General features: G+C 38.8%; 1 pseudogene; it reads right to left on the minus strand.

Annotated features, from left to right (window-relative positions):
• Positions 1-1,160: 1,160 nt before the first annotated feature.
• Positions 1,161-17,463, minus strand: LOC136379489 (large ribosomal subunit protein mL39-like; annotated as a pseudogene).
• Positions 17,464-17,978: the final 515 nt, after the last annotated feature.

The raw sequence follows: 17,978 nt of genomic DNA on the forward strand, positions 1-17,978 counted from the left end.
CACAGATAAAATCAGCCATCTGTGTGTGGAACCTAAGCATTGTTTATCAGAAATCCTAAAAAATTACAATGTTCTAACAAATAACCTTTTATCTTCTCAATACTCGAAATTCTAAATTTTAGTGTTTCTTTAAGTTAAAAGCTGTGATCCCTCTTACCATATCCAGGTACTCCTGAAAAGTGTACTTTGTTGATGGAATTATTGGCTCTCCATACTAGCTCTCATTTACACTTATGATTTTGAGCACTGCCTTTCCGAACATAACCAGCTCTATAATCCAGGTGAATTTTCCACTCCTTGTTGGCTGTGTACTTACAACCCAAATGTAAGCTCATTTGAAATTATTAAAGAGCAGTAATACTGCTCAAACAGCAAAGTAAACACTTTTATTATCATATTTTATAACTATGTAGGCACATTGTACAGATTTTGAAAAATACAGTAAGTTAAAAAAAATTAGTATCCCCTTCCACTCAGATATTCTGTGCAAATAGCAACAAAGAACTAAGGTCCTGCTATTTTCAAATATTACAAGTATTTTCCCTGGTGATAAAATATTTCTGTAAGTAACTGCTTTAATGAATATGTAATATGCACTCACACATCTGTACTATAATTTATTTCAACAACTCCTACTGTTGATACTAATTTTTCAGTATCATAAATGACATGACAATAAATATATTTACAAACAAACATAAGAATTATGTTTAACTTGCAGTGTCCTAAAACGGGAATTCCTGAGTTAACAAAGCATCGATCTTTGGTAAACACTTTATTTTGCTTTCAAGAAAGATTGTACCCATTAAATTGAATAAAATTACTGTTTAAAATATACCCAGTAACATTTACTTTTAGTTTAATGAAAATATAATTTGTTTATTGCAGACAATTTAGAAAATAGTGGAGAAAATAGGGAATACTGAAAATTTTACCATTCACAATGAATAGTTGTTCTCTTTTTTTCTGGAGCTTTTGTGTGTATATTTACACACATAGTTTTCATAGGATAATTCAAAATATACAGTTTTGAACTCTAAAACCTATTTCTTCCCACACTGTGCCATAAGTATTTGCTAAAGTTTGGGGTTTTTTCTTCCCTCTATTTTTTACACAGAAAACGTTTAATTTACTATACCAGTTTAAATTTTAGGAAGTTATTAAGTAGGTGCACTTTCCTCTGTAGGTTGAGTTTGATCTTCAGTTACCATTCTGAGACCTTTTGAATAGCTCATTCCATATGTAAAATGTGCTCTTAAGTGAGCAGATAAAGAAAAACCCTGTACTGTTTGAGTAAGACTTGACGAACTGGCTGAACATTGTGAACAGCTGACACTTTGTACTGGAAACAAATATTTGCTTTTGGAATAACAGGGTCTGCACTCAATCACTGAAGTCATCAAATCTTTAGAGCTTGACTGTTCTTTCAGGGCTCTGAGATGCCTTCTCTTTTAGGAAATGTATTTTATACTTGTTGTGTTGAAATATTCCTAACGCCACTTTTGCATCAGCCTACAGAATTTCAATGGAAGGTAATTATAAATTAAAGCAAGAACATTTTTGTTGGCAACTCCTTCTCAAGTCTCTCTGATGCAAAACTACATCATAGCAGAAGACCCTAGCGATTACAGAGACTTCTGGAGCTCAGACCAGAATGGCCATGGAGTCACCTTTGAATGCCCTCTCTATCACTCAATCCATCGCCATGGCAAAAAAGTGCCAATAAGCCATATTAATTTCCCCTGGATCACGATCTCTGAAAGTAAGAAATTTAATTTTACAGGACTCGGTCAAAGGCTTATTTATGTTACCTGGATATCTGTCCATAAGATCCTGAATGGTCTTCCTGAGGTATTGTACAGTTAAACGCATGGTAAAACTATAAGGAGTTGAAATGTTTTTACTAATCACCAACAGTTCCAGGGTCAGTATGCCTAACATGTTTAACTTCAGCATTCTCACTTTGGGGAGTTAGTGATATATGCCTGTTTTTTTCTTTATTAAGGAGATCATTCTGCATTTCTATCAGTTTCCTCAGTGACGGCTGAGAAGCTGGTAATGTTGCTAGGAATCTTAGCAAGCCCCTCCATTGGGGGAGGTCTGCCAGAGCCTCAGTCCGCAGCCCTCACAGCACTGCCTCCATCTTGGCCATAGAAACCAGGGCTGGGAGGTCTTCCACAGTCTCCCTGCCCCCTTCCCTATCTCCCTATTACCATCTACTCTGTTGCCCTAATTAGGAACTCAGATGATTCACTCCAGACATGACTTCCTTTCTTTTGTTCATTACCAACAGATTACCAAGCCCTCAAATGTCTACCTTCAGAATAACTCTCATGGACTTCATCTCTCTTCCAACAATATTTCTATCATTTTTCTCACTTATGTTATTGCAAACACTTCCTACCAGTTCTTCCTATGTCCAATTCAACCATCTTATGTCCCATATTTCATAATGCTTGGGTATTGTTTCTAATATTGAAATAAAATATTGTCATACCAATGATTACAATAATTCAATTACGATAAAATCCTGGTTAGTGCAACATTCATTGTTCTCAGTTACTTCTTTAGCTTTAACTCGCCCGTAGGCAATGCAAAAACACTAGTTCTTCACTGTGTGTTGTTCTTTCCTGAGTATGTACAACCTTGTTGGAAGCCTCCTGTAGGACATAAGAACGGGGGCCCTGGAGGCATACTGCCTGGACTTAAGTTCTGTCTACGCCTGCTCTTGACCTTGGCTAACTATCTTAACTTTTTTGTGCTTCACTTGTAAAAGTAGGATAGTCACAGTGCTTACTCATGGGGTAGTTGTAAGGATTGAAAAAGAATACTTGGGAGGTGCTTGAAACAACTATGTAAATGCCTATTAAATAAAGCCCTCCATTTTACCTATTGTATTGCTTAACATGTACAACCTACCTGACATTGACATCTTTTCAAAAGTGTTTCTTCTGAACTACACTGAGATAGATGCCTGCCTCTTCTCCTTTACCTCTTTGTCTTATCACTGCCAGTGTTGAACTGTCTACATTTGTGACTCAAAAAACAGACAGTGCCTGAGAGGAGAGGTTGTCTTTTTTTTTTTCTTTTCTTTTTTTTTTGGTCAGTATCTAACGCAAAGCTTAAACAATGCTCTCCTAGTTGCAGTCTGTCATTATCTGTTTTATAGATGTTTTTATATTTCAAAACTGACCGTTTTGATTAAGGTCTTTTTCACCACTTGTTCTTCTTGAGTACACTATGTTTTCAGGGTCATAATTAAATTAAAAAAATCTCAAAGGCCAAGCCACAATACAATACATTACAAAGACATAATCTAATTTTAAAAAGACTGAGTCAAAATCCACCTTTATCTGGTATTTTTACCTTGTTGTTTTCATGTAAAAAAACAAGTAGCACATGCCACATAATGAAGTGAAAATATACAAGCAAGCAACCACATTTCCAGAGATCATAAGTTACAGTAATCAGAATTAAACACACTGAGAAAACATGAAAGAAAAAAAAAAGACATAGATACTACTTTAAAAGATGCTTGGAGCTCTCTTGGGTTTCAGAGCAGACATCCTCAAGATTGTTTAAGAATACCTAAAGATCTACAACAGGCTAGAAGAGAGAGACATAAGGGAGATGAGTAGCACTCTCAAAGTCATGAAAGTGAAAATAGGACAAATAGAGTGAAAAAAATAAGCTTTTGAAGGACATAAAGCAATTGTAAAATCCTCTCTTCCTGACAGTCTATCAGAAAAGGAAATAGGTGAATGTACTATAAAGCCTGAAAATCTTTCACCACACAAGTATTTAAGTAACAATATTTAGTGAGGTGAAATCATTTTGTAAATAAAGATGTTATAAAAATATAGGTACTTTTATAATTCCGGTAATGTTACTATAAAGTTTATACCAATAATAATATTAAATAATAACATATTAATAGCACTACAATTGATGATAATAATGAAGATGATGGAGATTACCATTATGTTAATAGGTAGGAGAAGCAAGTTATAAAGGCAAATATAGATGTTCTAGATAATGTTATTTATATACTTAAAAAACTGAACACCTAGATATCTAACATTAACTGTACCAGTGGATATGCTATGTGTTTCCTAATAAAAAGAGCTTCAAAGGCAAATAAACAATTTCCCAAGTCTTTTGTTCTCCAAGTCACTCTTACACAAGACAAATTTGATGAGTTAAGTATAAATGCATAAGACGCATGTGGATTAAATTTTCTTTAAAAATACCCAAGAAAAATTAAGGAGAAAATGTGTTTGACAGAGTGCATGTTTTGGGAAGGCAAACCAAAAGCAATAGAAACAGTTTCAGATTGTATTACGGCCTTCAATGTTGTTATGTTTACATCTACTAGATTAATCTAAAAATAAAAACTGCTTTTAAAGCTGACACCAAGGTATGAATTTGAATGAATAATTTTCTAAGAGTTTTATAAAGTGTCTCTTTTTTAACTAATATATACACAGTGATGTTCAAACAAATGCTTACCATATGTGTCATATTCTGTGTCTATCCCATTCTTTCTTCATAATGTTTTAGGTTCATGTGGTGGAGAAGATGACATTTGAGTATGCGCAAAAATAATGTCAGGTCTTTATTAGTGGTAGGGTTGACTTAATCACACCTTAGAGTTTTTAATTGGTTCAAAACTGTTTTTAACTCAAGCCTGACCAGGCGGTGGCACAGTGGATGTTAGACTGGGATGCAGATGACCCAGGTTCTAAACCTTGAGGTCACTGGTTTGAGCACAGGCTCACTAGCTTGAACCCAAAGGTTGCTGGCTTGAGCGAGCGGTGACTCGCTCTGCTGTAGCCCCCATGTCAAGGCACATATGAGAAAGTAATCAGTGAACAACTAAGGTGCCGCAACAAAGAATTGATGCTTCTCATCTCTCTCTCTTCCTGTCTGTCTTTCTCTATCTTTCCTTCTCTCTCTCTCTGTCTCTGTCACAAAAAAAAAATAAAAATAAAGAAGTGTTCTTAACTCGAGTCATTTTTTAACACTTTGGACCATATTTTAGTATAATCTCTGCTGATATATTTTTTGGAAAGGTACTTTCTAAGATAACATTTTGTTACTGCAAACACTTGAATTGTTATGAAACTTGAATATCTGGATTACTTGAGATTCCCTGGTGGTTAAGTCAAGCTGGTAGAACATGCGCTATGCCAGGAGATGTCCATCTTGATAGCCTTCAACAACAATTAAAAAGAATAATGAAGGGAGAATGCAACAACTGATGTGTTTATTCTTGTTGCTTATTTCTGGCTAACCAGTGCCTCTGTTCAAGCATACCAGTTCAGTGACCTGGGTCACTGCTTTGTTCTTGAACCAGAGATGATTTTGCTATTCCTCAAATGCTCCTGGGTATCACGCATTGCCATCATCTCCTTCTTTTCTTTTATACCGATTATGAAGTCCTGTCAATTACTTTTTGCACCTTTTCTCAAAGCCATCCTCTCATTTCTGTTCTTATTGCCAGCTTTCAAATACAGGCCTTTTTCTCTCAACCCCTAAACTGTGTTTTAAAAAGGAAGAAATCATCAGTCTGTCTTCTATGATATTTTGAATCTTTCCCATAGCCTGGTTATAGTAGCTTAACATTTCTAAAGCAGATATTTTATTCTGTCACTGTTTTATTTATATACTTCAATGACAACTTGTTGCTCAAAATCTGAAATCAGAATAATAAAAAAGAGTATTTACTCAATAAACATTTGTTTAAAAAATGGATTTATTTCTCTCAATTATAGCCCTTTAAAACCTACATCCAAACTACCTCCACTACTTTTTGAAGCCCTCAAACTCTCTGTGGTAGATAAGATGGCTCTCTAAAGATGCTCATCCTCTACTCATTGGGATTAATGAATATATTATGCTACACGGCAAAAGACTTTGAGATGTAAATTAAGGTTATGGACTTTCAAAAAGGGAGAGTACATGGACATGTTTGGAAGTAAATTCTCCCCAGGTGTCCTGGTGAGAGCCCAGGGAGCCAACATCTTTCCTTAAGGCCAAGGAAAAGGGTGAAACCCAGGGCAGAGAAAACCGCCAAGTCAACAATATATTTGTGTGCTTCAAGCCAAGTATTTGTTAATTCACTACAGCAGCAATAGAAAACTCAAATATGTCGACCTCGAGTTATACCCATGGGTGCCATCCCTCCTTACCTCTTACTGGCATCTATGTACCTAGAACAATAACACATCTTCTATGTTGCTTCTCAACTCAACTGTAATCCATAGAAACATCTTTTCAAAAGTTACAATGGGTCTCTTTGGTTTAACTGAAAAGAACAATATACCTTTCAGATCACTTGCTACTATGTATAAGATAGTCTTGTTTGATTTATGACTACAGGCATGTAATTCTAAAAAAGAAAACATTTTAAACTAGTGCTTAACAAACCTAAGTATGCATGTATAGCACCTGGAGTCTATGTTAAAATATAGATTCTGATTCAGTAGGTCTGGGGTGGAACTGGAGAGTCTACATTTTTAATGAGCTTTTATTGCATTCTGCCATTTACTTGCTGGGTGACTTTGGATAAATCATTTCAACGTCTACACCTATGTTTTCTCATCTATAAAATGGATACTGTGAATATAAATGAGACCATTGGTGTGAGGAAAATGCTTCCTTTTGTGCTCTATGCCACATCCTCTTGGCCCACTCTGATCCAAGCTTCATTTATTACAAACAGCTTATCACACTCATCACATCCTACGTGAAACACCAACTATATTTCTCTGCTTTTCTGTTATAGCAACTCGGGCAGCCCCAGAAAAGCAGCCCATCAATACTGAGTTCATGCTCATGGACCAGTTCTCCGATCTAGGAGCTCAGAAGTTGGCAATGAAGGTCCCAGACAGTGGATTTTCATTCAAAGGTGCATTCAACACAGTTATCTCTCTCTCTCTCTCTCTCTCTCTCTCTCTTTTTTTTTTTTACAGAGACAGAGAGAGAGTCAGAGAGAGGGATAGACAGGGACAGACAGACAGGAATGGAAAGATGAGAAGCATCAATCATTAGTTTTTCGTTGCACATTGCAACATCTTAATTGTTCATTGATTGCCTTCTCATACATGCCTTGACCACGGGCCTCCAGTAGACCGAGCAACCCCTTGCTCGAGCCAGTGACCTTGGGTTCAAGCTGGTGAGCTTTTGCTCAAACCAGATGAGCCCTCGCTCAAGCTGGCAACCTCGGGGTCTCAAACCTGGGTCTTCCGCATCCCAGTCCGACGCTCTATCCACTGAGCCACCACCCGGTCAGGCTCAACACAGTTCTTTAGAGAGAGTGAAGCCCACAGTGAGATTGAGTTCCAGTTGTTCTCAGTGAGAATAAGCATTTCCCTCCTTTCCTCTTGTCAGTTTACCCTTCACTTCATTTCTGTTTCCAAGGGTAACTGTCTGAAGAGACTACCTTTTCTTACGTCCTTGTTTGAAGCTCCACTTTTGGCCTCAGGACCAGTTACAGTCTCACCTGTTTTAGAATGAAATAAGAAATGGGCAAGAGAGAAAACAGTAGCTTGTAAAGTAGCTCTATTCCTTGAAATGGGTGCGGACAGTGGTGATCATAAAGATCATGGAATTACCAGACTTTTGTATTTTCATTGGAAACCTTAGAGAAAGAGAGTGATGGCTTGAAGCAGCCTCTCATTAACTCAGGGAACACTGGGAAAGTCAGAGGCCTCCGGGGAAATGTTTCAGGAACTTGGTTTTATGCAGCTGAGGGTAGACTTTGGTGAAATTCAAGCTTGGGATTTAAAAGAAAATGTAATAAAATGGCAAAGGAGACAGGATGTATGGCTTTAGCGGGTCTTCTATGCTAAAATATGGCAAAAATACAGAATAAGTAGGAGCCTCGATCTGAGAAGGCGATACTTGGAACATCGAGACAACATGTGTTCGTGAGGAAAAACTGGCATCTTTGAGAAGCTCAGTGTGGCTTTCCTCAGGAGGACAGAATCAATAGGAGGAGATGACGCTAAGAGAGAGAGGTTCCTAGAGTTCGAGGAGATGACCTGGTTCCAGAATAGCACAAATCAGGGGGAACTAGAAAGTACAGCAATGCTTGTATGGCACAAAAGAGGTCTTTCAGGGTTCTATGACAATGGCAAGGTGACTATGGTTTATCTAGCAGTAAAATCACCATGAATGTTGCTTGATATATATAACCAGAAAAAAAAAAGAAAAAACCACCCTCCAGAGCTAGTAGGCTAAAGCTTCCATCAGCCTCTGCAATGAAAATTACTATTCCTCACACAGTTTTCAGATATGGGCTAGCTTCAGCCACAGGATCTAGAGACTAAAGGGTGCTAGTTCTCTTGAATAAAGACCTGCCAGGCCACCAAAAGCATATATAAGAAATGTTACACCAACCTCTCTTTGAAGAAAGGACCAGAGTAACTGCATATTGAGGATCAGGAACTTTCAAGATCTTTTAAGTTTAAGAGAGGTTGGAAACTGAATCTTACTTGATCATATAAAAAGAATTGACCCTTATCCCTCATATATTATTGCATAGCAGTAAATGGATTTCTGACCTAAAACTACCTTGCAATGGTTCCAGTTGCTTCATAGACTCACTCTGGCCATTTCCCAAGACCTTAGTTTTTAATCAGATCTTAAATATTTAGAATCTGGTAGAACCCTCCCATTAGATTTCTGACCTGCAGAATAAGAGTGTTAAGTGAAATGCCAAGAGGAAATTTGAGGTTACTCCACCATACCAATTCGTAGCAATAAATAAAAAATAATGCTACCTCCAAGGTGGGTGTGTGCAGATCACAAGCTCATAGATATTAAAGTGTGTAAAAAAGGCCTCTTTAATGCTCAGCCAAGTGGCCAGCATGGGAAAGACATTGTGTGTGGTTAGGACATTACCTTCTATAATACAGTATTTATATTTAACCAACAACTATTATGTGATGCTTTGTGCTCAGTTCTGGAATACACAGGTGTGTGAATCACATGTAGAAAGATGAATTGACCACTCTCACTATCTCTAAAATGTCACATTGGGGAGTTTGTGCTGTGCACTTCTGCACCTTTAGATCTTGCAGGCAAGGTCTTAAAGCCCAGCAGGAAAAATGTCTCTTCTAAGGGACCTATTAAGTGTCCCTCCAAACATAGAGTCTCAGCATTTGCCCAGTCATTTTAAACTCTTCAAATTAGTAAATTAACAGTATTTTTTATTATGATTGTCCTGAGTTTCTGTGGCCTCTTCCACACGGAAGGGTGTCTTGGCCACTGAAGGAGATCACTGAGGCATCTCCTGGTAATTCTATGCTCAGCAATAACAGAGAAAGTCATTTGCAGCAACATTTAACTGATAAGGACCAAGGCAGTCAAAGATTCAGACCTAGGGGACCAAGGTCTATGTGTCTCTTTCGAAACACAGTTGGCAGCTTCTATACCAACTAGAGAGCCAGCCAAGGGCGAGGGGACTCTAGCATGAGTGGTAGAGAAGGGAAATGAGTATCACAGACTCAGGACCCACTACAGCGGCAGCAACTGTAGGTTGGTTTACCAAACCTATTTTAAATTCTTTTTTTTTTAAGGATTTTTATTTTTATTTTTTTTTAATTTATTCATTTTAGAGAGGAGAGAGAGAGGGAGGGAGAGAGATAGATAGCGAGAGAGAGAAAGAGAGAGAGAGAGAGAAAGAAAGGAGAGAGAGACAGGGGGGAGGAGCTGGAAGCATCAACTCCCATATGGGCCCTGACCAAGCAAGCCCAGGGTTTAGAACCAGCGACCTCAGTATTTCCAGGTCAAAGCTTTATCCATTGCGCCACCACAGGTCAGGCTTTAAATTCTTGTTTTTACAAGATCTGTGGCTATGCAACACAATCAGCAGTTCAAATGCTATAGAAATGTTCACCTGAAATCTATGCAGTCTTATTCATTAATGTCACCCCACTCAATTTAATTTAAAAAAAAAAAAAGAGGTTATGGCTAACCACAAGTTTGAAGAAATATAAAAAGTCGAAGTTAATGTGGGGCAGTTACATTTCCGAGCCTGAGAAGGGACGCTGCCGTAGACAGGTGGGGTTCTGGGTTCCGGGTTCCGGTCCTTAGCTACCGCTTCCGTTTCAGCGGCATTTCTGCAGAGTTCCCGTGCACTCTGGCGGCATCCCACCTCCGGTGCTTGCTGCTTTCTTTGCTGGCTTTACAGATTTTGTGGAAGTTTAAAGAAGCTTGCTCACTCTGCACACACAGAGGGCAGCTTAAAAGTATAGGATAATTAACACCCTTGGGATACAACCCTGAACAACAGTGGACAGGAATTACAGTACACGCCCCAGCTTCAGAGAAACAATTCTGAGGATCCCCAGCAGGACTGAGCCTCCGTTGCCCACGGTGGTAATCCACCCTTCACTGGCATCTCTTCCTCCCAGGAAACACCATCTAACTCCCTTCACTCTATCATATAGTCTGTATACTCTCGTGATGATTACACTAGTTGTATTAACAAACATGAAGTGTCCCTAGGTCTCCTCTTTTTGGGGGGGGATACAGGAAGCTGGTTAAAACCCTAAGAGAAATGCCTGGCCCTTGTTATACAACACAATCTTTCCTGGAGCTCCTACCTGAACGCAGTGTGGTTTTAAATGTATACATCTAGCCGAATCAGACATGGGATAAAACTTTTGTGTGAGATAAAGGCAGTTAGAGCTTAAACTTTGAAAATTATAAAATTCCAGTCTCAAGGTGACTCCTAATAGATCACATTTAAAACATAACCATTTATCTCAAGAAAATGAACCTGAATAAAAGGATAAGTAGGTAAGAGTATGAGTAGGCATGCTATGGTTAATTAATATGAAATAGTCATTTTGTCAGACTAGCTATGCCTAGCGAATAAATATGAATAGTTAGAACCTTTTATAAAACTTCTGAAGAAATAATTTCTTTATATATTATTTCTGCGTATATTAGATTCAAAGACACTAGGGGAAATTCTGGAATCACAGAATGTTAGACAGGAAGGACCTTAGAACACCAGGTTCTATCCTTGTCTTTCCATCTTCCTTCTTGTCCAGGGAAAGTTATATAGCATTAAGATTAAACATAAACTCTGGAGCCAGATAACCTTGGTTCTTGGCTATGGCCAATTATCTAACTTCTCTAACTCTCAGTTTCTCAGCTGTGCAATGGGAATGATAATAGGAATGGCTAATTACAGGGGTTGTTAGAGAATTGTGTATCTTAATACATAGAAGATCTTAAAACAATTTGTTACACACCAGAAACAAAGTAAGTTTTATTATTTTTTTTTCTCCTTCCTTCAACAACTGTTTATTGAGTATCTACTATATATACTATCATTGACCAGATACTAAAATGTAAAGATGACTGTCATAGCCTCTGCCTTCAATATACTGAGACACTAGAAAAAAATAAGCAAAGAACACAAGATTGCACAAGACACCACAGTAGTGTGAATGAACAGGTTGCCATGGAGCAGTCTTTACAGAGGAGATGATATTTGAACCATCCCTTGAAGGTTAAGTAAGAGCTCTGAAAAGTTGTTTCTACTGGTGTTGTTGCTGCTGATACTGATGACAGTTAGTAATTAATAATACAATCTTTACATAGTGGCTACCAGATACTGGGTCCTTACAATAGGCCAATTTAAAATGGCAATATATTATTTTTTTAATCCTCAGAAAGCTCCTATAAATTCAGTTTCATTTTATCTCTAGCCTTGGACTTAGGAAACTGAGGCCAAGAGAGATTATGACATTTCCCCAAGTTTACGAGGAAAGTAAATGGCCAAGTTGCAAAGTCAGCACAGTGTACTTTAAGCAGTCGGACGACCAGTGGTGAGCACACCTAACTCTGAAAAACAAGGCATGATGCTGAACGAGAAAAATCAATAAAATTAAGCACTGAATGCTTGAAGTGTTAAAGATGACGGCAGATGAGGAAGAACCTTGAGTATGTTGCTAAAAGCTTGAGACTAATACAGAAGAACCCCGTAGGAAAGGAGAAGCCTTTCATAAGGGGAGAAACAAGAGTAATTGCTACTGTTAACAAGAAATTTATATCTATCCATTGTCTCAACTCTCCCAACAACCGGTGACCTCCATAACAGTATTTTTTTTGTACAAAAAAAAAAAAAAAAAAAAGTTTACATTTAGAGAGGTCAATCATCTTTGCTATGAATTTTGGGAGATTATTTGGTAGTTGGTGCTCTTGAGACATATCTTTACCGAAAAGGGGGGTAATATTAATGTCAAGAGTGACTGTGGTTTCTGGAATAAATAGGTCAGCAAGTAAGAAGTGACAGCAATAAATGAGATGTATGGGTGAGTTTCAGGGGTACAAGAGAACGTAAGAAATTCTGGTTTTGCATAAAAACTTTGTGCTGTTTATTAGACTTCCTAGTAGAAGTTTCAGATCAGAAGTTGAAATATGCACCAGGCTTCCAAAGAGAAGGCTGATAAGAATGGCAGAGCAGGTTATGACTTGAAGGTGTTAATGCACCTTGCTTTTTTTTCTTTTCTGCATATATTCCCAATTGCACTCATTCACCTGAGGTCCAGCACATAGGCATCAACGGGACCAAGAATATTACAGTGTATTTCAGAATAAATGTAAAAAATACAAAACTAGTATATTGGTAATATTTTACAACAAGAAAGAAATCTCAGTTTCCAACATAGTTGAGAAAAATAAAGATTGGTTTGATTTGTTTAGTTTCTGTTTCATATATGAAAGGTTAAACTAGGTGTATTCTAATAGAGACAGCAGCCCCGATCCCCTGAGGTTACTATGAGAAGGAAGGTGTCAACGTGATAAGTGAAACAGCACTTCACTCTGACCCTGAAGGTGAGTTAGAAAATGAAAGGGGGAGAGAGGGGAGACTGACTTCTGTCTTAGTATTCCCTCTCTGAATTGACTGGGTGTAAGGAAAGTCTATAAGATAATTTGAAAAGGGTACCAATTTCAGGAACTTTGACTCACTCCTTCAATTGAGATCATTTGGGCAGAACTACTCTGCTCCTGCAAACTGTGTTAACATGACGTGGCTCAGGTAGTAAAGAAGGTGGAGCAGCACGGGGAGAGAAACATGGTTGACACGCTAGGTTCTATTGTGGGAAGACCATGTTGGAAGCCAACAGGTTGTAAACAGCCTTACTGCGGTCATGAGGTAAACATCTGTCAAGGCCAAGAAGACACATGGCCAAGAATTGTACATACTAGCCTTCTGAAACAGGAAGCAAGCTGAATTCACCAGGGGGGAGATGGCTACGCTGCTGAATTTATGGTAATAACCATAAGTTCAAACTCTAAAACTTTAATTTCAGAGGCCCAACTATAAAGTAAGCAAGACGAACAGAAGATGTCAACTAATACAAATGAAAGAAACGGAGGGAGGCCAGAGGAGCATGACCTAAGTTAAAATGAAGCTAAGAGCCACCATTAAAATACATGAACTTCATCTTCTTCCTTTATTCCAAAAATGCAACTTCCTAACCAAGGAAACATAGGAGGAGCATAGCTGGCCTGGTTTCAGTTTGCTGTCCTCATTCTTTGCTCAGATTTTTGTCTTCCACTCCCTTTTTGCCTTGTGGTTTTAACTGAGCATTTTATGATTCCATTTTCTCTTTCTCTCCTTCCTTAGCATATAAATTATACATTTTTAAAAACCTTTTCTAGGAAGTTACCCTAGAGTTTGCAGTACATGGTTGGTTTTTTTTTTGTTTTGTTTTGTTTTTGTTGTTGTTGTTTTTGCAGTACATGTTTACAAGTAATTTCACACAGCACTATACCAGTTCCTGGCCAACACGTGAGTACCAGAAAATAACAAGATCATCCTGACCCCTTCCTCCTGTCCCTTGCCTTATTACTGTCTTTCATTTCATGTATATACACACATGCATAGCAAATCTATGTATATATGCTGCACATATAAGCACACAATTGAAGCATTGTTGCTATTCATTGGGAAAACTGCATCTGTTAGGCCAATGAACAATAAGAAAAATACAAGTTTTTATTTTATCTTCACTTTTTCAGTGTCCTTTCTTTCCTTACGTAGATCGGAGTTTCTGGCCTATATTATTTTCCTTTTCTCAATGGAAGTGTTTGTTGTTGCTGTTGTTTAATATTTCTTGAATCAGGTCTACTGGCAACAAATTTCCTCAGTTTTTGATTGAGAAAGTTTTTATTTCCCTTTCACTTTTGAAGGATAATTTTACAAGGTGTGTTAAATTTAGTTTAGTGTGTGTGTGTGTGTATGTGTGTGTGTGTGTGTGTGTGTGTGTTCCTCTCTCAACACTTTAAATATTTCATTCTACTACATTGTATCTGTGGAGAAATTGAATGTAATTCTTGTCTTTGTTCCTCTCGTAGGTAAAGTGTTTTTATCCTTCTGGCTACTTTCAGGAACTTATCTTTGATTTTCTGTAATTTTAAAGTATGATGCTAAGGTGTAGCGGGGTGTGTTTTGGCATTTATTCTGCATGGTGTTTTCTGCTTCCTAGTTCTGTACTTTAGTGTCTGCCATTAATTTGGGGAAATTCTCATTGCATCAAATATTTCTTCAGTCTCTTTCTCTTTTTCTTCTCCTAGTATTCCCAGTATATGTGTATTATACTCAGCTTCTTTTTTTCTAGTTTTTTTTTACTGTCCTTGGATATTTTATTTTGTTTTTCATGGTCTTTATTTTCTTTTTCTTTTTGGGTTTTTAGGAATTCTATAGACATATCCTTTAGGTCAGAGATTCTTTCTTTGGCCATATATAGTTGACTAACAACTCATCAAAGGCTTTTTTATTTTTTCATTTCTATTACAGTATTTTTGTTCTCTAGCATTTTTGTTCTTGTTTTTATCTTAGTATTGTTATCTCTGCTAATGTAAGTCTATCTGTTCTTACATGATATCTACTTTATCCATTAGAATGCTTAGCTAACTAGTAAGCATAGGTGGTTTAGGTTCTGATCTGATCATTTCAACATCCTCATCATCTCTCTAGCTCTGTCTCTTCAAATTGTGTTTTGTTTGTTTGTGTGTTTTGCCTTTGGTATACCTTATAATTTATCGTGAGAGCTGGACATGGCCCAGTGAGTAAAAGGAATTGATGTAAATAAGCTTTTAGTTTTGTGGTGGTGACAGAGGTAAGGGAAACCTTCTAAATCCTATGATGACATCTCAGTGTTTTAGTGAGCCTCTACCTCTAGACTGTAAATGTCACAAGTGTTTCTCATCATTTTCCTCTCTACATAAATGGACAAGAGGGGCTGGAGTTGGGTATTTCCTTTCCTCCTACCAGTTAGGTTCTGTATCAAAGAAAACTAGATAGAAGGTGACGGAGGACAATCTGACTTTGGGTGATGGGTATGCAACAGAATTGAATGACAAGATAACCTGGACATGTTTTCTTTGAATATATGTCCCCTGATTTATTGATGTCACCCAATTAAAATTAATAAAAATTAATAATAAAAAAATAAATGTATTTTTACCATTAAAAAAAAAAACTTCACAAGTTAGGATCTGGTTAAGTAGTTACCCTTGAGGGTAGGCCTTGTTAAAAATAACAGAGCAGGCCCTGGCCGGTTGGCTCAGTGGTAGAGTGTTGGCCTGGAGTGCAGAAGTCCCGGGTTCGATTCCCGGCCAGGGCACACAGGAGAAGCACCCATCTGCTTCTCCACCCCTCCCCCTCTCCTTCCTCTCTGTCTCTCTCTTCCCCTCCCGCAGCCGAGGCTCCATTGGAGCAAAGATGGCCCGGGCGCTGGGGATGGCTCCTTGGCCACTGCCCCAGGCGCTAGAGTGGCTCTGGTCGCAACAGAGCGATGCCCCTGAGGGGCAGAGCATCGCCCCCTGGTGGGCAGAGTGTCGCCCCCTGGTGGGCGTGCTGGGTGGATCCCGGTGGGGCACATGTGGGAGTCTGTCTGACTGTCTCTCCCCGTTTCTACCTTCAGAAAAATACAACAACAACAACAACAACAACAACAACAACAAATAACAGAGCATTCTGGGGCAATGGTATTCAACCTTTTTACCTTTGGGGACCAGTGAAATTAAGAGAATTATTTCAAGGACCGCTAAGACAGAAATCACCTTTAGCATAAATGCATTTGACTAAGATCGGTGGGTCTACAATCTTCTTACAACATCAGGGTGGTTGACTCTTTCATGAACCAGCACAAAATTTCTGGCCAAGTCCAGATGGGGGGTTAAAAAAAACACCACTGCTCTGGGGTTTTCCAAAATAGTTCCATTTCTCATCCTGCTCTGAATATACTGAGGAAAGTTTTCTCACATATTTACTCTGGGAATCTGCCGCTCCTGGAGGTAAATCTCACCATATTTGGACCCCTTCCCCATGACAGAGTCCCCGCAGAGTTTTAACTCTCAGGTTTGCCCACACTGAGCCTCCAGAAACTTTTCAACTACAATCAGGTTTTTCTATCCAGGCATGGGTCCACCAGCGGTCTCCATTTGTGAGTTTCTGTTCCTGTAAACCAAGACTCCCTGTGTCTGCCTGTTTCTCCAGTCTTAAGACGGAGTGGCTTGCCCCATGTCCCTCCCTCTTTTACAGATGCAAGAAGAGTGGTTGATTTTTCAGTCTGTTTTGCTTTGTACTTGTTGTTAGGATGAAGCTGCAATTTCCAACCTCCTTACATGTAGAACCACAAAAGGACAGAATGATGCCTGACCGGGCGGTTGCACAATGGATAGAGCATCGGACTGGGATGCAGAGGACTCAGGTTTGAAACCCTGAAGTTGCCAGTTTAATGCAGGCTCATCTGGTTTGAGCAAGGCTCACCAGCTTGAGCCCAAGGTTGCTGGCTCGAGCAAGGGGTCACTCAGTCTGCTGCAGCCCCACGGTCAAGGCACATATGAGAAAGCAATCAATGAACAACTAAGGTGCAGCAAAGAAGAATAGATGCTTCTCTTCTCTCTCCCTTCCTGTCTGTCTGTCCCTATCTCTGTCTGTCTCTGTCTCTGTCACACAAAAAAAGAAAAAAAGTAAAAGAAAAAGAAAGGACAGAGTGGCAATTTCCAATTTCCAGACATGTAGAACCAGAAATACATTGTAGGGGAAAGGCTGCAGTTTGGCTCACTTTCTTCTTTCCTGGCTGCAGTCACTTTGCATAAGTAGTGATGCAAACTCATGGCAGAATGCCTCTTTTGTGTGCGCAGCCTGTGCAAGGCACAGGTACTTTCTCTGGAGGCGGTTTTCCCATGTTCGCTGGCCTGCCACTGGGAGACATGGTTTTCTCCCCCGCTTGTTCTCTCGCCCACCAATCTCTGTGCGAATCCAATAAATGGAAAGGGCCCCATGCCTTTCAGCTCCACAGTTCTTCTGTGGTCTGCCCAAATCCAACGTGAGCCTCCCTGGCTTCCACCTCCTGCATTATATCCATCCACGCTCACTTTCAGTGTGTGATCAGCACTCACAGAAGGGTCACTATTTTTGTGCATGCCTGCTGGTGGATAAGAGAAAGAACAATATTACAATGGCACAGCATTTTTCGGGCTCTTAAAAATTAGAAAATAATTTGAAAATATGATAGCATTCGTGAGAGCCTTCTGGCTGAGAATTGACAGGGGCGAGCAGGACAGGACAGCCTACAGCTGCTGCAGTGGGTCTCTGGCTATCTGTGAGTGTGAAGGGAAAGAAAGCCCAGGCATTACCCCCAGACAAGAGCGGTAGAGTTGATACGGTCCTCACAGACTCTGCTAGATCGAAGTGCTGATGGGAAGGAAAAAAAAAAATGTCCCAGATTTTATCTGGAGAGAAATGTCTATTTGAAGGAAATATACTATTCATAAAATCTGCTACAAATATGAACATAAAAATTTCTTTGATATGGTTATGACTTTAAACCTCATGTTAGATATCTTTTCAATGGAGAAACCATCTTGTAAAAATCTATATGGAGCACGGAAGATGGAGAATGTGCCAGAAGAATGTGTTTATGTCTTAGGGGATCACT

This window comes from Saccopteryx leptura, chromosome 8 (assembly GCF_036850995.1).
Source record: "Saccopteryx leptura isolate mSacLep1 chromosome 8, mSacLep1_pri_phased_curated, whole genome shotgun sequence".
Taxonomy (NCBI): Eukaryota; Metazoa; Chordata; class Mammalia; order Chiroptera; family Emballonuridae; genus Saccopteryx; species Saccopteryx leptura.